At 39.9% G+C, this 26,537-nt stretch overlaps 1 protein-coding gene across 2 annotated transcripts in view; it reads right to left on the reverse strand.

Annotated features, from left to right (window-relative positions):
• The window catches only part of SEMA6D (semaphorin 6D), a 600,716-nt gene that overhangs the window by 176,589 nt on the left and 397,590 nt on the right, over positions 1 to 26,537 (reverse strand). For both annotated transcript variants that reach the window (XM_055279017.2, XM_055279010.2), the window contains exon 4: positions 353 to 384. The gene's annotated coding sequence lies outside the window, so the exon portion shown is untranslated. The remainder of the gene's footprint in view (positions 1 to 352; positions 385 to 26,537) is intronic.

Consider the following 26,537-nt stretch of genomic DNA (forward strand, 5'->3'; position numbering starts at 1 on the left):
AGGCCCTGCCACAGCTGCTCACAAAGAAACCTTCTTCTGTTTTTGAACATCAGAGACAAAGAGTCTGCTGTATCATAAAAGGGCTGATTGGGCAAGAAAAAGATACACACACACTGTCTGTCTCTCTCTCTCTCTCTCTCTCTCTCATTCTCTCTCTCTCAATTTCTCTTAAGACCAGTACTTAGTCAAGCAATATTCATAGCATGCTCGAATTACTAACATCACCAGTAAACTCTAATTCTGAGCACCATTTGAATGTCTCACTCATGACATACAGCAAAAACTTATCTAAAACCAATAACAATTTGCTGGATTTTGCCAACAAATTGTAGAAGAGTATAATGTTGTTTACCTTGAAAAAGGTTGGCTTGTCTGGTCAAAAACCTGAAAAAAGAAAAGAGAAATGGATTGATTTTCCATTACTTCTGACCTTTAAAACTACAATACTGAGTTAAGCATAGTTGTGGTGTGCTTATTAATTTAGTAAATCGGATTGTCATTCTCTAATTTTATGTATCTCTTGCTTGAAGTAATAATGGCTTAAGCTAAGTTGGATTCTAACCTGAATCCAATTTCTCCATTGAATTCCACTATTAGTCAGGAATATGTTCAGCTGAGGAAAAGCATCCACCAGTAGACCGGAGTAAAACACCATGATAGGCTAGACACTATGCATGTGAAACATCTGTTTTTTGTTGTTGTTGTTGTTGTTAAACTTTTAAAACTTGAAGATCTCTGGTCAGCTATGTCTTATTTTATCTTCTACAGATAAGAGAAACATTTGTTTGGGCTGAGACAGCTGTTTCATGAAATGCAACATCATATCTCATTTTTCTTCATGAACTTCTCTCATTTAACAATTAGGCTGGAAGAACACACATTACCAATAGGTTCAGTCATATAACACTCAGAACCTGGAAATAACGAGTTGTAAGTTTCAGATCCTACAAAATAAATCAGTTACTCCATCAATTCTATAATATAAGGCAAAGAATCTGAAAATTGAAGGAAGATATTTTGAACAACACTGTGCAAAAGCTATTGCTGAGTTAGGTATTCAGTTAAGCCAAACACCACGCCTGGTTCTCAGTTTGTTTTGCAAAAGCATTTATTCTACATTTTAAATATGCACATGTTCCAACTTGGGCTAGAAAGACTTAACTAAAAATAACACCACTATTACCAAGTGATGCTGTGGTTGACCAACACTCCAGGATTTGAAAAAAAAATTCCCCAAATGGTACAAATTCCCCAAATGCTACAAATTCCCTAGGAACTGGAAGCTTTTCTTCTCAAGGTGAAAGACTGCTTCTCCTCTTGGTGTTTTGCCATTAAAAAAAGAAAGCATTTAGCAAACAACTAGCAGATCCATCAAAAGGTTAGGATTCTTTTTATTTTAGTGCTCTTTCTTAATGGGCAAAAATTGATTGATTAGTTCACCTGGAATGTTCTTAGCCTTAGGGCAGAAACAAGAGGTTTGTACGCATTAGTGGACTGGATTTATAAAAGGAAAAAGTCCACATTCAAGAATACAGAGAATTTCAAAAATACAAGAAAATAGAAAAAAGAAAAACAAGGTCTAGAAGCATATTAAAATTCTTGTATCCATTAAAAATCAAATGGCTGTGTTTTCAGTTGTATTGAGTTATCATATGTGTACTGGTTCTTTGCCTTAGTTCCAAATGTACGCATATTATCATCTCTAAATCCATCTGGATAGTTTATACAGTGAACCCTGGAATCACTTAGTTTCTCCAAATTCCATCTACTTTTTGAGAAAAAAAAAAAAAACAAAAACTTAAGGCAGATCTTTCCCCATTAGATCTCCAACCTCTGCTGCTCCCTTCCCCCACTTGTTGGTAAAACTACTTTCTGGAAAGTTTGTTTACCTTTCAGACAAGACAAGGGGTGAAACAGAGGAGCAGCGACCTCCTTGCCATTGGCTAGAATGAAGTGAGGGGAGTTACCAGAACGCAGTGGTATTAATCCCCTGTTACTCTGATGTTACCTCAGACCCTCTTCTACTATTTATTTGGCCATACTCCCAGCACAGTGATTTACATCTTGGAGGAAGTAGTATTTAAATGTGTGTGCATAAGATTCTGTTGGGGAGTTTATTAACAATGCAGATTCTTGAGCTCTAGCCTGCTCTATGAAATCTGCATCCCTAACAGATTAGCATCCAGGAATGTTCATCGATAAGCTTTTCCAGCGAGTCTGATTAGGTAGGTGGCCTCATGACCACATTTTGGGAAACAGACTTAGGATGATATGAAAAGTGATGTCAGGCTGTGCTAAGTGCCAAGCCTTGAGTGGAAAGGTGTTTTAAGTCGCTATCTCATCTCAGAGTACATAATAAATATTTAAATTTGAGAAAACTAGTATTTAATAGATAAGTAAAACCTGTTTAGTATTTGCTATTGTTTTTATTTATGGTTTCCAAACAGATGTCTGATCTGCCTTAAGCATTATTTGCCTTGGTGATCTGTAAATTCCTGAAAAAGGGAGAAAGCTTAGGTGATATACACTCTAATGTGGCCCTCATATACTGTTTAAGTAATAGAATCCTTACCACTTAGAGCCGGAAAGACTTTTAAAAAATGTAGCCCAAGCTTTTTAATTTTTTCAGGTGAAGATGCTTTTATGCAGACAGATGAACTAATGTAGGAATTATTTTGTACAGGGGGGTGATCTGAAATATTAATGGGCTATTTTAACCATCAGCTTGAATAATTCAAAGGTGTCTGCTTAATTCTTGTGCTTCCCCAGTTCGGATGAAAATATCCACAGAGAACTATGTAAGTAAATACAATTAATCATAATCAATCATGTACTGTCTTGGATTTCCCTAAAACCAAAACACTGAAATGGACACATGACATCCTTCTGGTCCTAATTTTCCACCAATTCATGAAACATTTCATGCTTTGCTTGGGACAGCACAAACCTTTCAACCTCCAATTATATTAATATTATGAGGGCACTGAAGTGCCCAAATATGTGACATGAAGTCCTTGAGTGTGGAATGGCTGTTTCCAATAGACATACAGTTTGCATAAACGGAAATGAACACAATATTATCACCCCTTGAGATTTCCTGGTTTTGGAACCAAGAGGTGGTGGTCCTGGATGCTTTACAGTATAATCTCCTTTTAGAGATTCTTAGTGCACAATATTATAAATTCAGAGTTCTTCTGAAATAAAGAAAAATGTTATCTTTATTTCATCCATCATTTAAAAAAGTTATTTACCCTAGGAAACACTGAACAGAGTGATCTTTTTAAAATTTAGTTTTTTTAATTTAATTTTATTTTTTACACATTATAATTACATACAATTATGGGGGTACAAAGTGATGTTATTTTATATGTATTATATATATATTTTATATATTTTTATATGTATTATATATATATTTTATATATATATATATATATATGAATGATGTGGAATGATTGAAACAAGCTAATTTCATATCCATCAACTTAAATAGTTATCATTTGTTCCTGTTGTCTAACTGCAACTTTCTGCCCTTTGACCAACATCTCCCTCGTTCCCCACACTCCCCACCCCCAGCCTCTGGTAATCACTAATCTACTCTCTGCTTCTATGAGTTTTATTATTTTAGACTCCATATATAAGTGAGAACATGTAATTTTTCTCCTTATGTGCTTTGTCTATTTCACTTAACTTAATGTCCTCTAGGTTCACTCATGTTGCCTCACAAAACAGATTTTCTTCATTATTAAGGCTGTATAGTATTCCATTCTGTATATATATCACATTTTCTTTATCCATTCATCCCTAGGTTGATACTTATTTCCACATCTTGGACACTGTAAATAATGCTGTAATGAAGATGAGAGTTTAGCTATCTCTTCATAATACTAATTTTAAGTCCTAGACTACCTACCCAGTAGTGGAATTGCTGGACCATATTGTCGTTCTGTTTTTAGTTTTTTGAAGAATATCCACACAGTTTTCAATAATGGCTGTACTCATTTACATTCCCACCAGCAATGTACAAAGATTTTCTTTTCCCCCATCCTCGCCAGTATTTGTTATCTTCAATCTTTTTTTAGTAATAACCATTCTGACAGGTGGGAAGTAATATCTCATCATTTCCCTAATGATTACTGATGTTGAGCATTTTTTCATATATCTGTTGCCTGTTTTTAAATTGAGTTATTTATTTTTTTGCTATTGAGTTTTTGAGTTATTACATATTTTGGATATTAACCCCTTATCAGAGGTATTGCTAGAAAATATTTTCTCTCAACCTGTAGGTTTTCTCTTCACTCTGTTGTTTGCTTGCTATGGAGAAGATTTTTAGTCTGATGTAAGGCCTATTATTTATTTTTGGTTTTGTTTCTTGAGTTTTTTGGGTCAAATTAAAAAAATAACTGCCCAAACCAATGTTGCATAGTTTTTTTCTCCTGTTTTCTTCTAGTTAGTTTTACAGTTCCAGAACTTACATTTGAGCCCTTAACTCATTTTGATTTTATTTTTGTATGTGGAGAGAGATATGGGTCTAATTTCATTCTTCTGCATATGGATATCCAGTTTTCCCAACACTCTTTGTTAAAGCCACTGTCCTTTACTGATTGTGTTCTTGGCACTTTTGTTAAAAATTAATAGACCATTGATGTGTGAGTTCATTTCGGGGTTCCCAATTCTGTTCTATTGGTTGATGTGTCTATTTTTATGCCAACATGATGTTGTTATATGTACTATAACTTTGTAATATAGTTTAAAGTCAAATAGTGTGATGCCTCCAGCTTTGTTTTTCCTGCTCAAGATTGCTTTGGTTATTTGGTGTCTTTTGCAATACCATATAAATTTTAAGATTTTATCCTATTTCTGTGAAAAATGGCATTGAAATTTTTATAGGAATTGCTTCAAACCTGTATATTGCTTTGAGTAGTATGCACATTTTGGCAATATTAATTTTTCCAAGGCATGAAGACAGAATATATTTCCATGTATTTGTGTCTTCAATTTCTTTTATCGATGTTTTATAGTTTTCATTGTAGAGATCTTTCACCTCTTTGGTTAAATGTATTCCTAGGTATTTTAGTTTTTGTAGCTACTGTGAATAAAATTTTTAAATTTCTTTTTTGGATAATTTGTTGTTAGTGTATAGAAATACTACTGTTTTTGTTTGTTGATTTTGTATCCTGCAACTTTACTGTATTTGTTTTTCAGTTCTAATAGTTTTTTTGATAGGGTGTTTAGGGTTTTCTATACATAGGATCATGTTGTCAGCAAACAGCAACAATTTCACTACTTTCTTTCTTACTTAGATGCCTTTTATTTCTTTCTCTTGCTTAATTACTCTGGCAAGGACCTCTAATATTATATTACATTGAATAGAAGGGGTTAAAGTGGGCATCTTCGTTTTGTTCCTGATCTTAAGAATAATATGCCAATAAATTGGATAACTAGAAGAAATGGGCAAACCATAGATACATACAACTTACCAACACTGAATCAAGAAAAAAAATTAAAATCTAAAAAGATGAATAATAAATAAGAAGACTGAATCAACAATAAAATTTTCTCCCATCAAAGAAAAGCCCAGGACTTGATGACTTCATGGGTGAATTCTAACAAACATTTAAAGAAGAACTAATACCAATTTTTCTCAAGTGCTCCCTAAAAAGTAAACAAAAAGGAGTACTTTGGAACTCTTTTCATGAGGCCAGCATTACTCTGATACCAAAGCCAGACAAGGACATTACAATAAAAGAAAATTACAGACCAATATCCCTGATGAACATCGATGCAAAAATCCTCAATAAAAACAAGAGTACTAGTAAACTGAATTCAACAGCATATTAAAAGTATGATTCACCATAATCAAGTAGCATTTATCCCAGGGATGCAAGGATGGTTCAACATATGTGAATCTATAGATGTGAAATATCATATTAGCAAAATGAAGGACAAAAACCATATGCTCATCTCATTAGATGCAGAAAAAGCATTTGATGAAAAATTCAACTTGTTTTCATAATAAAAATTCTCAACAAACTAGGTATGGAAGGAATGTACCTCAATACAATAAAGGCCATATATAACAACCCTACAGCTGACATTAACCTCAATGGTGAAAAGTTGATTTTTAAAATAAATGTGATTTTTGTCTCTTTTTTACTAGACCATCATTTGATTCCTATTGGCAAAGCCCAAAACTCTGCAATGAAGGTCACAGAGTCTTTCAACATCTAGCACCTATCTTTCTTCTCAATTAACCCCTCACCTGGATATCTCCCAGATTCCAGCAAAAGTGAACACTGTTTCCAGGATCCACCACACCACCTCAGCCTCCATGCCTTTACATGTGCCATTACCCGTGCTTGGAATGCCTGTGTTCACACTCCTCTACACACAAATATACACATGCCGTCAGACACCGTTCTTCCAACCTTTTCACCTGACGAACATCTGCTCCTCCTTCAAAATCTACCCCAAACACTATTTCTGTGGGGCCTTTCTCAATCTTCCTAAACTTGGTTACTTCCTTTCCTGTGCTCCCATTTTGGCTATTTCTAACTATTCTAGAATACTAATCAAACCATAAATTATACTTTTCTGTGTAAAGGTCCACCTCCCTCATTAGACTGGGAGCTTCTTGGAAGCAGGTACTGCCACTTACTTAATAAACATTCAATGCCTACTCTGTTCTGGGAAGTTTATATCCCAAAGTATAGGTCCTGGAACGGTGAGGGTCAGTATGTGATGGGTACCCAATAATGGCTGATTTAAAGCATAAATAATTGAATGTCTCCTGCAAATTCTCTCAATGATATAATGATTGTCATGAACTACCTACTTACAATTTACCTGCAGGTGTCCCTGAGAAACACACATGGAGGTGTCTTAGTTGTTAGTAAGGTGATGGGTATGCTAACTTCAGAAATAGGAAATCATTTTCAGAGTAAGTACTGGCCTTTAAAGAGCAAAAAGAAAGGGAAACAGAGGAAAAGGAGGAGGAAAAGAAAACCAACCAAACCTGGGGCCAGGGCAAAAGAAATGAATTTTCTCTTCTTAAAGGAAGAAATTTGTTTGTACCTAGGGAAAAAGAGAATAATGAGTTCTATAATAGTGATTTCAGTTCTGCAGAGAAACAAATATTATCTTTCATAGTGTTTAAGCCTTGATAGCATCTGTCCCTTTTGCTGCATAGGAGATGTGAATTATGTTGTCTATGCACTGATGAATTAAAATTGCCTCAGGCATTGTCAACTGTGATGACATTTGATACGGTTTGGATCTGTGTCCCCACCCAAATTTCATGTGGAATTGTAATCCCCAATGTTGGAGATGGGGGTCTGGCGGGAGGTGACTGGCTCATGAGGGTGGATCTTTCATGAACGGTTTAGCACCATCCCCTTGGTGGTGTTCTTGTAATAGAGTTCTCATGCGATCTGGTTGTTTAAGTGTGTAGCGCTGCACCGCCCTCTTTCTTGCTTCCACTCCAGTCACGTGATGCACCTACTCCCCCTTCCGCCATGATTATAAGTTTCCTGAGGCCTCCTCTAAAGTGGAACAGATGTCAGCTTCCTATACATCCTGTACATACTGTACATGCTTCCTGTACACCCTGTGGAATAATGAGCCAATTAAACCTCTTTTCTTTATAAATTATCCAGTCTCAGGTATTTCTTTATAGCAATACAAAAACAGACTAACATACCACTTCACCCTGGAATTTTTTCCTTCAAATTTTTAAAGAAGGGAGAATGTCTTGGTGTTTGAAGCTTTTATTTTTTCTGATTATTTAAGTCTTTCCAGGCAATTGTCCAAACCCAGGGACTTTAAAGTCTTCATTTTCAGAAATTTTCATGTAATTCTGTTTGGATTGATGGTATAGATTTTTTTTTTTTTTGAAACAGAGTTTCGCTCTGTTGCCCAGGCTGGAGTGCAGTGGTGCGATCTCTGCTCACTGCAAGCTCTGCCTCCCGGCTTCATGCCATTCTCCTGCCTCAGCCTCCCGAGCAGCTGGGACTATAGGCGCCCACCACCACAGCTGGCTGATTTTTTTGTGTTTTTAGTAGAGACAGGGTTTCACCGTATTAGCCAGGATGGTCTCGATTTCCTGACCTTGTGATCCGCCCACCTCAGCTTCCCAAAGTGCTGGGATTACAGGTGTGAGCCACCGTGCCCAGCCAGATCTTCTTTTGACTAATCATGAGACAAAAAGTAATGAATGCTTCTGAAATTCCAGACCAAGTTAGAGTCAAGGACACTTCACAGAGAAGAGAGGTACTGCTGTGGCTCTCAGGAAGAGATGAAAAGGCAAATCTGTCTTTGTATGATCTGTACTGTGCCAAGACCTAGCTTTGTTTATTCCATTAGTGAATACATTCTGGAAGGTTATGTTCATTATGGCACTTTATCACTAATCTGATAAGAAAAACAATTAAAGTGATTGCCAACATTGTTACTTTTCATAATGAGCAAAGCAATATATACGTAGTTATGATGAATAATCATTGGATGCAATGTATTATGGACTACAGTTAGAATTCATTTGTCAATTACAGAACTACTACACAATGCAAATAAAAATTCTACAATCTTTTCATAATTTTCATGAAGGGCCCTTCTAGATGCAAATTTTTATTTATGCAATTTTCACAGGATGCAATTTGACATGGTCTCCATCTCTAAACCAAGGGGTTTGTTGTAAACACTCTATTTAGCTTGCAATTACCATACAGTTAAATGACTAATCACAGAAACTCACTCCATGATCATTGACAAAAATGGCCACACTCAACACAACTGAAATCAACATTGAGGAAAATGGGTCTGCCTCTCACCCACACCCAGCCAATCAATCACAGCAAAATGAACTAAATATGGCTGTTTTCCAGGATGAGATACAATTAATCCGTGCAGTCTGAGTCTGAAAAATTCATATGTTAAGTACTGTTTTCCCACTTTAAATACAGTAGTATGCCACAAAGGGAAACATGGAAGGACTGGTTCATAAAGTCAGAGTAAGGCATTCTCTAAGAATGTTTAGATGAGATGTTTGAACTATTTTTCACATTTTTCTTCCCTTCTCTAGTGGCCTATGAAGTATGAAGATATTGATTTTTAATGAAATGTACTTATGAAGCAGTGATCATATTTTCCCAGATTCCATTATCTTGATTTTAGAAATAACATCTAGTTCGCTGACTGCTGGAGACCTAGATTAGGGCTGGAAAACTCAGGAAATGTCAATAAGAATGCCACTGACAGCAGGAAACAACTGCTCCCCCAGGATTTCACTCTCATTCCCCTTTCCAAAATTTATCATTTAACAATGACAGATGCTGGGGTCTTGTGGTGTATGTGACCATAGTTAGCTCTCTTTCCCATTCTTCACTGTGACTCTTTCCAAATGTCACTCTCCCCAAGCTCTCTCTCCTACCATACTTCTTTCTTACCAGTGTCAGCACATAACTTTGCTTCTTCAGACACAGAGACACTAGATGCCAGTATATGAGAATTCTCTCAACATCCTGAAGCTGCTGTCCTCACTCCCATATGTCATTCTCCATCCACACATTTGCTGTGTCTCTATCCATCCTCATCTGCTTCTCTCCTGATACAACGAAACAGGTGTTTTTCCTACAGTCTCAGGTTTAACCTGCTAATTAAATTCTGGAGCCTATCCTCTCATAGCCCCTCTCTCACTGTAACTTTTGAGGTTAGGTCAATAGAAGTCTTGTTCCTTCCACCTGGGTCTCCTGGAACACTTGTTCTGGGGGAAGCTAGCTGCCATGTAAACAAGTCCAACACACCTGGCTATGTTGAAAGGCTGCAAGGAGCAAGAGAACAATGTACAGCCAGGCCCCAGCAGTTCTTATTGTCCCAGATGAAGCACCTGTCATGTGGAGAACCCTCTGGACATATAGCCCCATACAGCCTTCAGTTGTGCTACTGGGTTGCATGTTTGTGTTCCTCCAAATTTAATGCTGAAACTGAATCCCCAATCCAACAATATTAAGAGGTGGGGCCTTCAGGAGGTGTGTAGGTTATGAGAGCTCCATGTCATGAATGGGGTTAGTGCCCTGATATAATAAAAGAACAAGAGGGAGTCTGTTAGTCGCTTTTGCCCTTGCTTTCCTCCCACCTCATGAGGATGCAGCAACAAAGTGCCATTTATGAAGCCGGGAGAAAGTCCTTACCTGCACCTGTTGGTACCTTGACCTTGAACTTCCCTACATCTACAACTGTGAGAAATAAATTCTATTGCTTATGGATTACCTGGCCTAAGGGATTTTGTTATAGCACCAGGAATGGACTAAGACAAGTTAATTCCAGCCCAAGTCAAGATCTGACTGCAATTGTATGAGAGATTCTGTACTAGTCCCCTAGGGCTTCCATATCAAGTACCACAAACTGGGTGGCTCACAAAGAAGAAATTTATTTCCTCACAGTTATGAGGTGAGAAGTCTGAAATCAAGGTGTTGGCAGGGCCAATCTCCCTCTGAACTCTGGGTAGAATCTTTCCTTTGCCTTTTCCTAGTTTCTGGTGGTGGCCATCAGTCCTTGGTATTACTTGGATTGCAGCTGCATTGGTCCAAGCTCTGCCTCTGTCATCACTTGGCGTTCTCTCTATGTGTCTCCTTCCCCTTCTTACAAGGATGCCAGTCATATGGTATTTATAGCCCATCATACTCCATTATGACTTCATATTAGATAATTATATCTACAGAGACCCTATTTCTTTTTTATGTATTAATTTGCTTATTATTTATTTATTATACTTTAAGTTCTAGGGTACATGTGCACAAAGTGCAGGTTTGATACAGAGGTATACATGTGCCATGTTGGTTTGCTGCACTCATCAACTCATCATTTACATTAGGTATTTCTCCTAATGCTATCCCTCCCCCAACCTCCCACCCCCTGACAGGCCCCGGTGTGTGATGTTCCCTGCCCTGTGTCCAAGTGTTCTCATTGTTCAATTCCCACCTATGAGTGAAAACACGTGGTGTTTGGTTTTCTGTCCTTGTGACAGTTTTCTGAGAATGACGGTTTCTAGCTTCATCCATGTCCCTGCAAGGGACATGAACTCATTCTTTTTTATGGCTGCATAGTATTCCATGGTGTGTCTGTGCCACATTTTCTTAATCCAGTCTATCATTGATGGACATTTGGGTTGGTTCCAAGTCTTTGCTACTGTGAATAGTGCTGCAATAAACATACATGTGCATGTGTACAGAGACCCTATTTCTAAATAAGGCCAAATTCTGAGGCAATGGGGGTTAGGACTTCAACATATCTTTTGGAGGAAAACAATTCAGTCCAAAACAGACCCCAATCTAGAACCATCTAACTGAACCCAATCAACCCCAAAACTCTGAAAGGTAATAATAAATGGAGGTTTTAAGCCACTAAGTTTTATGGTAGATTGTCCCATAGCTATAGATAACCAAAACGCCTTTCTTTACTCAAATCTACTCAACCTACTAGTTTGGCTTCTGCCAACACACTCTACTGATGCTGCTCTTGTAAGCCACCGGTGACTGTCTTGGTGTTCAATCCAGTGGATGAGTTGGTGTTCTAGAGGGATCCCTTAGCCAATACCTCTACCTCTGTGCCTCCCTAAAGTCCATTGAAATGACCAAGGAAATATGTATGCAAGAATAAATTCACTAAAACCCTATAAAGCAAAGAAGGTGGACATGAGCAGATTAGAAACTTGGAGTGTTTTTTAATGATGGAAAGTGGGTAGGATTGGATTGAAGGAGGAAGAGAAACACGGCCAAGGAGCCCATGGCTCAGCAGGCCAAGGAGAGGACCACTGGGAGGGCAAAGACTTGCTTTGTCAGCAGGATCCAGGGGAGAACGCACATTCAGAGTCAGCAGAGGCTGGTGCAGGATCAGGAAGGTCTGCCAGAGTCGGAGCCAGACTCTGTTTCTGCCCCATCTCCCTTACCATGCAAAGCATGGTGGAGACATGCCCCCTTACCTACATTTGTTAGGAAAAATAGCACCTCATGGGGGAAGAAACATGAAAGTATTTCCCATCCATGTACCCTTTCTTGCCACCAGAATGGACGTGATGTGGTGGGAGTGGTGCCCTCTGCTGTCTAGCCATGCACACACCCTGAAGGAAGCCTGCCGGGAGGGGATCCTCATGTGACTCAGCCGGCATATCCACTCATGGTTTAACCACTCACAGTGGAGGGCTGCTCAGAACATGAAACACCTTTTATTCAGTGTTTCTCAACCTCAGTACTATTGACACTTGGTGCCAGATAATCCTTTGTTGGGGGTCTGTTCTGTGCACCACAGGATGTTTAGCAAAATCCTTAGCTTCTACCCATTAGATACCGTTAGTATGCACCCTCCCCATTGTGACAGTTGTGGCAACCAAAAACGTCTCCAGACATTGCCAAGTGTCCCCTTGGCAGACAAACTGCCCCGATTGAGAACAACTGCTTTTCATTTGTGACTGACAAACCCTCTCTTCGGCTCTTTGCTTATTACTAAGGGACTATAAAACTCAGTCCTCTAGGAAATACTAGTCATGTCTAAGTGGTCTAAGTGTAACTGCCTTCTAAACCCCTACTCCCACTCTCTAAATTCTTCCAGGGACTTTACTTTTTCCTTCACAGACGGAGCCACAATAGAGACTCACACTTTGAGACAACATCCAGATGGGTGGTCTTCAAACTGCAATTGCAAATGCCTGCAAGGGAGGCTCTCTGTAGTCTCAAATTCGTGAGTTGTGGTTTCAGATATGTGCAGTTCTTATGCTAACTCAAAACTTTTCTCCAAGTAATGACTCTTTTTTTACGGAGTCTGAGGAGCATGGCTTACAAAAGAGGAAAGGCAGGAGCAGGCAGATCCTGTGGCTCCGTTTGTGAAGAGGGGGGCAGCTGAAAGGCTAATACCAGGGATTTGACTCTGCTGAAGTCAGTTTAATCTACTCTCTAAAAGATAGGGGCAGAACAGGCTACAATTCTGTCCCCTAGACAAATGGCCTTACTGGAATTTCACTGAAGTTAATTACCCCTCTGAGAAGGCAATGTCTCTGCAGAGGAAGGATAGTGGGGCAGGAAATCTTGGAGAGTGAGAGGACAAACATGACTGGGGTCATGGCTGGAGTCCTTTGTGGGATCCTTTGGGCTGGCCAACTCTCATTAGAGGGACTAGGAGTGTATATGGGATAGGGCATGGGAGGGAGCCAGTGAGAAGAGGCCCTTTCTACTCAGTCTTTCTATGAGTGTCAAGGGAATTTCTTCATTAGTTAGGCATCCAGTTATCTTTCCTCTGTGTTTTCCTGTAGAAGTAGCTGCACACATGCAACTTCCCAGCCACTCTCTTCAGAGATGGCAACTGTCTGAGTAAATCAATGTTGCCATTTCAACTCTCATTTAGCTACAACAGTGAGCTCACCTGACAATGAAAATGGAGAAAGGGGAGGAGATTCAGGCATTCTAGTATTTACTGAAATCCGAAATGTCAAAGTGGCATCTCAATTAAAAAAAAAAAAGAAAGAAAAAGTAAAAAATGTTTTTATTGCTCCAGCAATCAGCAATCTCTGGCCTCACCACCTGTTTTTATAAATAAAGTTTTACTGGAACACCGCTATATTCATATGGTCTATGGTTGCTTACAAAGACAGGATAGATTAGCTGTGATAAAGAATGCATGGCCCTCAAAGCCTAAAATATTGATTAGGTTGTCCTTTAGAGAAAACGTTTGCCAGCCCTGGCTTTGGATCTCTGAAGGCAGAATTTATTTTGCACCATATGTAGTGGACTTGTTTTTCTTATCTGTGCTATAGCTAACCTAAACAAACTGTAAGGGTTTCAACATAAGACTGACAGTTGTAGAAGGTATGCATAGATTCAAGGCTTCTTTATTTTCCAATGAATCATGCTCTTCAGAGAGGTCTGAAATACTGTGGGACCAGAGACTAGTTTGGACTCTCCAGTCAGCAGAAATGTAAGATGGAGCCAGGGCACACAAGACAAGCGACTGTCTGAATGGAAGAAGTGTAGAGGAGGTGATGGGACCACTTTGAAACCCAGGACAGAGCCATGATGGATGGGGTGAGGTAGGGCAGAGGGGGCCTTGCAGGGCCCTCCTGCACTTCTAGCCAGCCTGCCTCCTTTAGCTTTGCTTCTCCCATGTGCCGGGGAAGCTCCTTCAGTCCTGAGAAGAGGCTTCCTCCAGTGGGTTGGGCCCATCAACGAATGCTGAAGCTCCTTCTTCCCGTCTGCTGCTCCTATACTACAATAACTCTTCTTTCTCTTTCCTCAAACCCAGACTCCCTGGAGACTTCAGCCCCTAACCTACCCTTTGGCAGCCTTCCCAGCCCACTGGAAGCACCCTGGGGAGAAGACAGCTGAAGACAAACACAGGCAGGTCTTGTTAAAAAAAAACAAAACAAAAAAAACCTGTCAAATTTCTTTTTGAAAATCTTACCCTACATTTAAATACAGTTCTAGCAAAACATAAGTAGTGAAACAGAATTTTCTTTACAGATTGATGGCTGCAGGGTGGGGTGGGGGGTGAAACTTGTGAATATGTTCTACAGAATTTTTCTTCGAAGACAATTCATTTAATTCCACAAATCACTGGTACTATGAGCCAGCTGTTGGGGTATGGGGGGCACTTTACTCATAGAACTCCATTGTAAAATGCTGTTGGTTTCCCAAAGTAAAATCTTCTGTATACAACGATAGGATATGAGTCCATTTGGATAATATAACCACCTTTTATTTATTTGCATTTGTGTAATACATCATAGTGAACAAAGCACTGTGAAAGAGAGGACCATATTTGGTCTTCCTAGCCAATCTGAGAAGTAGATAAAAAGTTATAGCTTTGTAAAAATAAGTTAATTAAGGCTCACTGAAGTTAGCTGCCTTGCCCAACCAAGACTGCCCTACAGTACAAAAAAGACATGAAGCAAGAACATGATTTCTGAGTTCTTGGCATTTTCCCTGGCATCCTTGATGTATCTTCTAAATTAGAGTGCTGGCTCTCATCTTCTAACAGGCCCCTATCACTTCTTGTAAGAAGTCCCTGAATTCTGTTGCCTGCTAAGCACTGTTTGTACACTAAATAAGGGATAAATCACGAAAATACATCTAAGAGGCCATAATAAACAACATATAATGGAACTCATTTAAAAGGCACCTTTTTGTAATTTTTATGTGTAATAAATATTAAAAGTAAGTGTCTACTATTATTTAATTGTAGAAAGACTTGCTCATTTTAAAAGGCTGAGAAACAGCAAATTAACAGGTTTATTGAAGTAAGTATTACAGAATTTGAAGGAAGCATAGTGGTCTTGGGTAGGAATGTAATCTTGAACAAATGGTCCCCCATGGTCTCATCCCTCCTTTAAAAAGCCAGTTAATCATAATAACTCTTTGGAGAGAGGCTGTGTGTCTGTGCCTGGTGGTTAGGGCTGCAGGCTGGTGCCAGACAAATCTGAGCAAGTTTTTAAACTTTTCTCAACTTGAGCTTTGGCATATATAAAATAGTACTTGCTTATGGGGTTGCTGTAGGAATTGAATAGGATAATGCATTTAAAAAAATTACCTAGCCCAGTGCACATAGTAAATGATGGATCAATTTTTGTTATTGTTATCAATAGTATTATTGACATAAATAATATGTGTTTGGCCTCGCCCCTAGATCAGTTAGTACTCTCCTAATTTCTGTGAAAAGACGCTGCTTGGTTGAGCTATTGGAGGCTTGCAGAAACTTGTTATAGAAAAGGTGGACTGTCTTTCTCTTATTTCTTGCTACACAGTGTCCTTGCCTCTATTAAGCTAGCAACAAGCCCCAGGCAATATTACCTTTTCAAGAAGAGGATAGGCTCCCACACTGGGGCTGTCAGAGAGAATTTGGGACATGAGAGCCACTTAAATAAATCAGACCTGACAAGTCCGATTTGCAGATTAAAATAATGTTGTGATATTTACGAACAGTAAATATAGCAAGTGAAGACACCAATGACAGGCAGACATTGATTGCCTATTTTAATCAACTGGTATAATTTAGGTATCACTAGAAGCAAAATGCTTAGGAAAGGTAAATCTGATCATATATAATTTCCATTTTGATGCATTTAAACGTCAAGTAAGACCTTTGTGCAGGGTTTGTTACAAGGTGACACATCTGCTGTATTATGTGAGTTCACATCAGGTTTCATTTGGATGTTGGAAGAAGATCTGACTTGACATAAACAGATGCCAAACAAAGCATTAAAGCAATTTCACCAGTGCTTTTGTATTAAGATAGGCAGAAAGACGATGGAGACCTGCTGCCTCCATACATTCCCTAAATCTCCGATGCCTGTGGGACCTTATCAATATCACTTCCTCAATATCCCCACCATTTCTGAGTATTGAGAGAATCACAGCCTTGAAAGAAACTTCAAGAAGTCACTTGGTCTAGAAACCCTGGAGCAAGGTGATTGCTTAAGAGAAGCATGGTCTGGTTTTCAAAACTTATTTGTTGAATGAATACATGCATGAATGAAAAAATTCACCTTCCATCCCCAGAAGGCTGCTTTGCCCTGGGGGTGTGAGGGGAAATGGAAAGTCTAGAGAGGCCCCAGAGGTTTAAAGCCTCATCCACTCATTCATTTATTATTTGTACCCTTCCTACTTCTAAAACAGATTTAAGGCAGTTTCCAACAAAAGATACCAAAAATAAAAAGCCTTATTCTCAATCATCCCTTGCAGGGTTTTATTATCACTTTCATGATCATCAAACACAAGTATTAAATGGCTATTTGCATGAGATGCTATGCCAGGGGCTGAATAAATCAGGCAGAGCCAGGCTCTGACCTCCGCAAATTTCCATCCATTCAATTTGCATTCATTCACTCTTCTTTTTTTTTTTTTTTTTTCCCCGAGACAGAGTTTCGCTCTTGTTGCTCAGGCTGGAGTACAATGGCATGATCTCAGCTCACTGCAACCTCTGCCTCCTGGGTTCACGCGATTCTCCTGCCTCAGCCTCCCGAGTAGCTGGGATTACAGGCGTGTCACTACACCTGGCTAATTTTTGCATTTTTAATAGAGACAGGGTTTCACCATGTTGGTCAGGCTGGTCTCGAGCTCCTTAACTCAGGTGATCCATCTGCCCTGGCCTCCCAAAGTGCTGGGGTTACTTTGGCAAATATTTATTCAGCACATTACACATGAAAGTTCTGTTAGGGAGTCTGGGGGGCAAACATGCATCACATGTGGATCTTGCCCTGTCCTCAAGAAGTTTACAGACTAGTGCAGAGGGCTGGGGCAAGGGCAGGTGATAATGATGTGTGTGTGGATAAGCCATAGACGGGATCCGTGCTGTGAGCTGGTTGCAGTGGGAGAAGGACAGGGAGACTGCACTTGCTCATTGTGTCCTAAAGACATCCAGTCTAAAGTAGATCAGGATGCAGACAAAGCTGTGAAGAAGAACCCAACTCTCCCAGTAACCTCTTTGACCTCCGGCTACTCTCTGCCTTCTTTCTCCCCTGCTCTCCTCCCAAGCCCTAATGTTGTCACAGCTGCCACACTTCCCCTTTCCCAGAAGACTTGTAGGCCATCTTGGCCACATGTCCTGGAATACACATTCCCATTCCTATCCATGTCCGCTCTCTGCGGGCCATCACTGACAGCTGGGGTATGGAGCCCTGCTTTACACTAAGGTAGAAATAACTGGTCATTGTTTATTGCCAAGCCACGCCTAGGAGTGACTACTTTTAAAAGAGGGCCATGTCTAGGCACAAAGGAAGCAATCCTGATAAAATACATGGCTCCTGGAGACCGCCTGTTGGGGTGAGGGCTTTGTGGTTACCTTCAAATCCAAGACCGGAACAACTTCCAGCCCTGACTACCTATAAGGCACAGAATCCCCAGAGAACATCCTTGAATGGTCTCATGAGCAGAAGATGCCCCTTGCTCTCAGGCCAGACTCTAAGGAGCAGAAAGAACCTCTCCAGCTACAGTCCTTCATTCCTTGGAGCAGCAGTTCTTGAACTTTAGTTTTTATAAAAAATCACTGGGGAAGCTTTGAAAAAGTGCAGATTCCAAGGCACCATCCTAGAAACTCAGTTTCTACAAAAGGTCTAGAGTGGGCCATGGAACTCACATGTTTAGCAAGCGTCACAGCTACCTCTACTGAAGTGGACTTAGGGCCATCCTTAAGATATATGGCCAAAGGGATGTACATCCTAGGAGGAGGTCCAGAGGGCAGACCTTGGGTCTTTCTTATTCATTGATTAATTCCTAGCACTGAGAATATTGCATAGCTCTCATTAGCTATTCAGTAAATATGTGCTGATTTCATGAATCAGTGAATGTGGGCTTGCCCTGCTTCCTGGAATCCTGTGGGAGTGGAGGGCTTGGCAATATTTTGTGGCAAATAATATAGCTTTGTAAAAGGCATAAAGGTATAGCAGTGTCTATGTGAAAGATTCTGGATTATGCAGATGTGGAATGAGGCAGTGGAGAACAAGTCTGTAGCTGAGGGTAGGAATCACTTATGGATCTTGCGCTGCCCTGGAGGGGCTGGCAGGCTGAGGGTGGGGGTGGGATTGGGAAGACACGCTTTGAAGCCCAGCCTGAGAATCACAGACCTGTTTAGTACCTCACCACTCACTGTCTCCTCCCCAGTCTTCTAGAGACGAGACATGGAGGGCTGCAGGCAGGACTGCAGGACTGAGGAGGAGCAAGGGATGTGTGAGCTCAGGGCTGTGGGCGGTGCACACAGGGCCACCTGCTCCAGACCCTCACAGGACACCCAGCAGCCTCTTCACACCACACCCTATAGGCAGCTGCCTCTTTGGCTTAGTGTAGAGCAGAACCCCAAATAGCCTGCTTTTTGCTGAGGCATTTACCCTGTGGCATTTAGCCTATTGTCAAGTTAAATTTACTCTTTTGTCTTCCGACTGGCTTTGATAAAGAAGAAGTGTCAATCCATCTAAGAAAAGAAATTCCACAACTTCTTTCAGTTGTGGGACTCATTGTGTGGCCTTGTAATCCACTGTCAAGAGATTCTCATGCCTCGTGTCTCATGTCAGTTAGTGGGAAAGCATGGAACACTCTGGACATCCGCTGACTGCATCATTGCACTCCTCAAAAGCACCCCTCAGGGGTGGTAGGTCTGGGCACCAGCAGTTGCTTAAGCAAGACTGGCTGTCTTACAAATCTTGCTAGCACCTATGATGGCTTAGTGGCATTTATCTGGCCTATTTTTCTCTCACCAGTGAAATGAAACAGGACATTGGACATAGCCTGATTAAACTGGACTTCTGTCCAATATCATCATGCTTTTAGTGGATCCAGAATCTGTTTTGGGACAATCTGGGAAAATTTCCCAATCAATATCCTCTTTCCCAGAGTTCAAATGAAGGACTCATCTAGGAATGGCTGCATGTGTATATCTATTCCCATGAGGAAAGACATGAGACCTAGATTCTGGCTGGAGACGTGACCTTGGGCATGAAGTATAAACTCTCTAGACCTCAGATATTCATCTGTAAATAGAGCAGGTGCTTCAATCAGTAGTGGAAAAAGTCTTCCAATGGCTTCTGATCACACTTAATCTAAAATTCCTATGACCTACAATGTTCTCCTATGTCTATATGAGTTAAAACCCAGCTACTGTTCCCACCCCCCAGTTCTTTGCTCTGGTCCTCTTTGTTCCTCTAACATTTGAAGCTTATTCCTGTTTTAAGACCTTTGCATCCCTTACCCCCACAGATCCCACCACCACTCCTCTTAGAATGCTCTTAGCTAGATTTTTGCATGACTGGCTCCTTCTTGTTATTCAGGTGTCAGTTCAAATGTGACCTCAGAGAGGCCTCCTTGGCTACCCCATCTAAAAGAGTGCCTTCCCACTCCATCCAGGTACTTTCAACTATGTTCCCTGATTTACTTTTCTCAAACTACTTCTCATTACATGGAATTATCTTATTTGGCAGTTTGCTTGTTTATATGTAGTTCTGCTATAAGGTGACACATGTGTTCCTAAAAATCACTATGTCACATGAAATTGCACAATGTAAACCACAAGACTCATGGAGAAAATAGGGTTGGGGGCCCAACACGCAAAAACTTCATCAGGGACACATTACGGGAAAAGATGGCAACAATAAAAATGATAGCACAGTTTTATATATGTTAAGTGGTCAATATATACATAAATACTACTGTACCCTGAAAAAGATCTGAAGTTTGCTTGTGGGGGCAGAGGTGGGTTGCAGCCTGTGAGTGATTGTAATGTGATAGAACAAGGATTATGTGAAAATGGATCAACAGTTGCAATACCAGATGCAGATGGATGTGATTCATAACAACGTGGAGAGCTGAGGAAGCTGGTAGATCCCTAAGCATGTCCACTCTGTATATTCCTATGTGACTCAGTTCAGCTGGGGGCAGTTTCCTGCCTTGCAGTGTTTCTCATGGACAACTCATGCATAAGCAAACACAAAATTCACATTACACCCAAATTGTTCCCTAATACATTGCATTGGAACAAATTCATGTTTTCAAAGCGAGCATTATAGGGGATCTGATAGCATTTGTTTGCTCCACTCACTTGAATTTAATCTCCATAAGATCAGAGAACTTCTGTTTTACTCATTGCCATATTCCCAGCACCTAAGCAGCCTGGTGCATAGTGGGCTTTTAATCAATAATTGTTGAATAAATGAATGAATGGCTTTTTTTGTTGACATACTTCTCTTTGCACATGGTAGTGATACACTTTCAATGGCTATAGTAATCTTTATCGATGTGGTAGTTGCTGTTGGTGAGTGAGAGGTAATAGAACAAGAAGGGTTTCAACATTACTATGCTTGTGAAGACAACCACAAACACGAAAAAACAAAACAAATCTATTACAGGTGATTCAGATATCTACCTAGGTCCTTCCACCTTGCTAGTCATGGGAGAAGGTCTCTAACTGTATTCATTACAAAAACATGATTTTAACTATCGACTGCTTTGCAGAGTTCGTGGAAAACCATGGATGCCAGTAGAACCTGGAAACCTTACATGGAGCATAGTGTTATCTGGAAAGGCTTTTGGTGCTCATCCCATTAGGAAGAAAAGGAACCTCAAGTCTAAATGTAAGCAAGCAAGGTTGTCTGGGGAATGCTAGCTCCTGTCCCTCCTCTCCATATAAGTGTGTCTCAGACCTAAAATTTCATCACCCTCTGCTAACTCAGAGAATAGAATTAGAAGTAGCTTTGAAAGGTCATCCCAGACAGGTGGGTTATGTCATATTTTTAAAGAGTTTGAAAATTGTTTAAATTTCAGAGAAATTTTCTAGCACTACTATGTAAAAGGTCAAATCAGAAAGTCCCCAAAGAGCTCAGGAATGCTCTTTCCTTTAAATTTTCTGATTTAAATTCTGAACCTAAGAAAATGTGTCTGAAAATGCAAATGTTGTGGTCGAGGCGCTTTAGTTTATCAGGCAAAATAGGGAATATTTTGTGATGATTCTTTACTTCCTCAGTAACTGCTCAATCTTATGGAGAGTTGAGTGGAGTGGCAAAGTAATTACATGGTGAGTACCATATATTTACGATTATTTATGTTTTCTAGATTGGAGTACAGGATAATTATTTTTGGTCTTATTAAGTGCAAATTACCAAGTAGTCTTCAGGAACATGTAATTACTATGTACTGTAGTCACATGCCACTTACCAAGCAAAATGAATGCAGTGAAAATTTTATTTAATACAAGCAAAATGATGCATATGGTTTTATGAAGCAAAGCACAGAGGCCTACTTTCCTGTCTGGGGAGAGGAAACAGAAGCAGTCCTTCTTAACATAGGGCATTTCCTCAGTTAACTACATCAACTCTTCACAAAGGTTGGTGCTCATTAAGAATACAGATTTCTGGCTGGGCGCGGTGGCTCACGCCTGTAATCCCAACACTTTGGGAGGCCTAGGTGGGTGGATCACCTGAGGTCAGGAGTTCGAGACCAGCCTGACTAACATGGAGAAACCCTGTCTCTACTAAAAATACAAAAATTAGCTAGGCATGGTGGTAGGTGCCTGTAATCCCAGCTCCTTGGGAGGCCGAGGCAGGAGAATCGTTTGAACCCGGGAGATGGAGGTTGCAGTGAGCTGAAATGGCACCACTGCTATTCCAGCCTGGGTAACAGGGTGAGATTCTGTCTCAAAAACAAAACAAAAAAAAAAAAAACAACCAGATTTCTGGACACTCAACTCACGCCTACAGAGTGTAACTTTCAGAGGTGAGGCCCAAGTACCCAGGGGCTTCATATGTACACCACAGTGAGAACACTGCCCTCATTCAGAAAATGCTCTGACCAGTAGTTTCCTCAAAACACAACAGGGAGAATAGTTTGGAATTTTAAAAATGGGGTCCACATATGCAAGATAGGTGGCATGTATTTTTCTGTTTTTGATTATTTCGCAAGTTTGTGTTACTCTTTTTAGATTGTACTTTGACAAGTATCCTTAATCCCAACTGTTGTAAAGACACAGAAGTGTTATTATATGTTGTTTTCTATTACACATAGATCATTTAGTTATATCAAATGGCTGAAAATGTATGCCACATAGGTACACATCCATAAAATGCTCTAACAGGTAGAATTTCCTCAAAACACAACAGGTAGAATATATTGGAATTTTAAAAATGGGGTCCACATGTGCCATATAGGTGGCATATATTTTTCTGTTTTTGATTATTTCACAAATTTGTGTTACTCCTTTTAGATTGTACTTTGAGAAGCATCCTTAATCCCAACTTTTATAAAGACATGGAAGTGTTATTATATGTTTTCTATTATACATAGACCATTTGGTTAGATCAATTAGTTCAATTTAGCTGAGATCTTTTAGAGTTCCATTTAGTTGAGATTTTAGAGTTTAGTCAATGTGTGCTCTTGTACGTCCATGTGCACGCACATAAACAAACACAAAATCTGAAGAAACAGTAGTCCTCAAAAGACCAGACACTAAATAGGGATTTGACTCATGATCAGAACAAGGGTAAACTTTCTTCCACAGATATTTACTAAGTACTTCCTTTATGTAGTGTAATTTTATTTTCCTATACCCGCTCATTCAATAAGTCTCATTGATGTAAGACTCATTAGCTGAATTGATGTAGTTCAATGAGATGGTTAAGATCACAAGATTTGGAGTCAGAGAATCCCTGGTCCACTATATACTAATGAGGAAACCATGGGCAAGTGACCTCTGTAGCTCACTTTCTCCATCTGTAAATTTGGGATAAAAATGCATATCTCAGAAGGTTACCTGGAGGAAAAAAATAACATCATGCATCCAAAGTGCTTAAAACACTGTTACTATCTATAAAGGTCTCCACAAATTAAGCTATTATTGATGTAATAAACATGAGAATACTATATTTTTATGTTTGGCACTTACATTTTCTTCCACATGCATATTCTGAAAAGAAAAATCAGTAAGACTTTTTTTTACACATATCTTCCCTTTCACTTTTGAAAACTCCAACCACACTGACAGGCAAGAGTAGAACATGCTTTGCCCTTGCTGAGGCAGAGAACAGGTTAACTTTCTGACTTCAAGAGAAGCCAGCTGGAGCGGCAGACTGTCTGCTAATGGTAAGGGAGGGAAAGCAAAAACTAATTTTAGCCATCATTCCTCAATCACTGTCCAGTTCCCCCTCATACTTCTCCTTGCCTACTCCCCCCATCCTCCCTGGACTGTGAGGCATAAGGGTCTTTCCCAGGGCACCTTCAATCCCTCGAGGGAGGGAATAATTTTGCAGCAACCCACTGGCCTCTTCTCTTGAATTAGAGATGCTCACGTCCCAGCTTAAAACACATCTTGAACACCAAAAATTCCAGCCTCCCATTACTTGCAAATTATCTCTTTTTATCAGAGGCCCTCATGCAGCCATGTGCCTTTTCTGCCATCTTTTGCTGAAAGTGACTTTTTCAGAAATTTGAAACACTGCTGTGGAAAAATTTGAGAAAGTCCAGATACAATTTAGCTTGGTCTTATAGTAAACAAGGATGAGGGAAGCAAAGATTAATGGTGATTGCTAGGGTGACCCCATATGCTTGCACAACTTTCTTCACCCTTGCTGTTAAAGTCAAAATATCAGCGGAAAAGGAGAGAAAATTATGCAAGTAAATATTATATTTCATAAGCCTGACTTTCTGCTATGAAGATTGTGAAACAGAAAATATATTCGTGAAATGCAAACATTTTTCACTTACTGATGTTTATAATTAAGTCACAAATTCCTACTCAAACAAAAAATCCTAGCTTGGGGAATAGAAACATAAACAGAAACACAACTAATGCTTTTGCTGACAGCAGGTTTCTTCTGTAGGTAATAGCAAGCATTCCATGTGTGCATAAGTACCAAGATGTATTTCTGTAGGTACACAAACATACATGCATATATAATATGGGCAGAAGCAACAAAACCTCAAAGAACAAAAGGAAACATCTAACTGCTCAGATCCGAGAGCCACATAAGGCTCATTTTGTTCTGGATAGATAAGCAATGAAGAAAAGGCTTGGAAGACATAGTCTGGACAGACAGAGTATTAAAGAGGATTAGTCTACCAAGCCAGAGAAAACCCAGCCTGGAAGGATTCTGCTAGTGCCTAGCCCGGGTCCAGGGAGTAAATATTGAATAAAAGAAATCTTAGAATTACAGGATTGTAAGAGGCCTTAATAGTTCTCTAATTCAATCCTAGATTTGCCAGCAGAATGCCTCAGTGACCGCTGGTCTGGGAATAGAGTGATTTAGTGCAGTTGAGCTGCCTCTAATGGGCTAGGCTCAGACAAGGGCATTCCTTACCTGGGGCCATGCAGGATGTCAGCAAAGCCAAGTTCTGAGATCAATTCATCACAGGTAGGGTGCTGATCAGACCACCCCACCTGTCTTTCTACCACACTCAATCATCAACAACTTCACTTGGGGTATGGGCTTGCCTTAGCACCAGATCCTGCTCTAGCCCCCACTCCCAAGTACTGGGAGGTTCCTTGGCCTCCTTTACCTGTGATGGGAAGATGTGCTGGGGTCAGCTGCATTTGGACTGTGGTCTTTCTTAACAAATCATTTTAGTTTCTCTTTATTTCAGTTCTATATCTCCATCACTCCACATTTTAAAGATAAATTCCAGTATAGTTTCTGAACATTATACAAGGTAGCTTTCAGTTAAAATTAAGTGCAGGCAATACATTGATTCCTGAAACTTAAAAGAAAAATCATAGTCAATTAGTAATGCTGTCAGGAACTTTCAATTTAAAGGAATATCATTGCGAGTCATTTTTTCATATAAAAATATTTTGTAATGCAAATGTCTCATTTGGGTAAATCTAGAATTTTCTCTATTGTGGCTCCTTATCCAGCCAAACCAGTAAAACTGGGGAGCAGAAAGGATGGTCTGCATTTTTAAATAATATGTACAGAACACCTACTACATGTGCATTTGTGTTAATTTTTAAAGTTGCATGCCCTCATCCAACTTCCATACCTAAAAAGGAGAGATACCACAGTGTTTTATTGATTTTTTAAAGAGATCACCTGGATGCCACTCAAAGCCCTTACTGTGAAAGCACCAACTTCTTTTCTCTCTTTTTTTTTTTTTCTTTTTTTTTGAGATGGAGTTTTGCTCTGTTACACAGGCTGGAGTGCAGTGGCGCAATCTCAGCTCACTGCCACCTCTGCCTTCCAGGTTGAAGCGATTCTCCCACCTCAGCCTCCCAGGTAGATGGGACTACAGGCGTATGCCACCACGCCTGGCTAATTTTTTGTAGTTTCAATAGAGACGGGGTTTCACTGTGTTAGCCAGGATTGTCTTGATCTCCTGACCTCATGATCTGCCCACCTCGCCCTCCCAGAGTGCTGGGATTACAGGCGTGACAGACTTCTTATAGTAGCCAGCCTCAATTCAAGCTGCTCCTTCCTGCACCTTCCAACCATTGTGGCCTCACCCTACCCCATATCTGGGCTTTACTGTGGCTTCAGCTATGACTCACCCTTAAGTCTCTTATTGACCTTGTTTCTACCCCCTCCCTGACTAACCACTTTAGAATATTTTCCTCTATTTCACAAAGGCTATGTGTTGGGAGAAAGCCATGTATTCTCTGATCCTGTTTCAGCAACGTCAAAAGAATTAAGAGACAGAGTGGAATAGATTGCTACATAATTGATACGATTAATTTGTTTCAATGAGTGAAATGACAATTGTGTCCCTGATGCCCTTGTTTCCATCAGCTCAGTGATCTGATGTCAGATCTGGTTTCACTTTATAGGTCTAACTTAACAAACACCATTTGAAAGTCCTCTCATTTTGTAGACACTGTGGCATTGTATTTTTGTGTCAAAAAGCTGACAATCCTTTGATTTTTACAATTTGAGCCAGGCTTTGGCCCAAACTAAAATTGATCCGTCATTTCCTAGGTAGATTAGTGTATTTAGACCCAAACAAGACCAAATAAAAATTACTTTAGGCATAGTGATTATTCTTAATAGTGTGGGGAAATGAAGAGATAGCAGAGACCTGAGAATGAAATCAGGC

This window comes from Symphalangus syndactylus, chromosome 5 (assembly GCF_028878055.3).
Source record: "Symphalangus syndactylus isolate Jambi chromosome 5, NHGRI_mSymSyn1-v2.1_pri, whole genome shotgun sequence".
NCBI classification, from domain to species: domain Eukaryota; kingdom Metazoa; phylum Chordata; class Mammalia; order Primates; family Hylobatidae; genus Symphalangus; species Symphalangus syndactylus.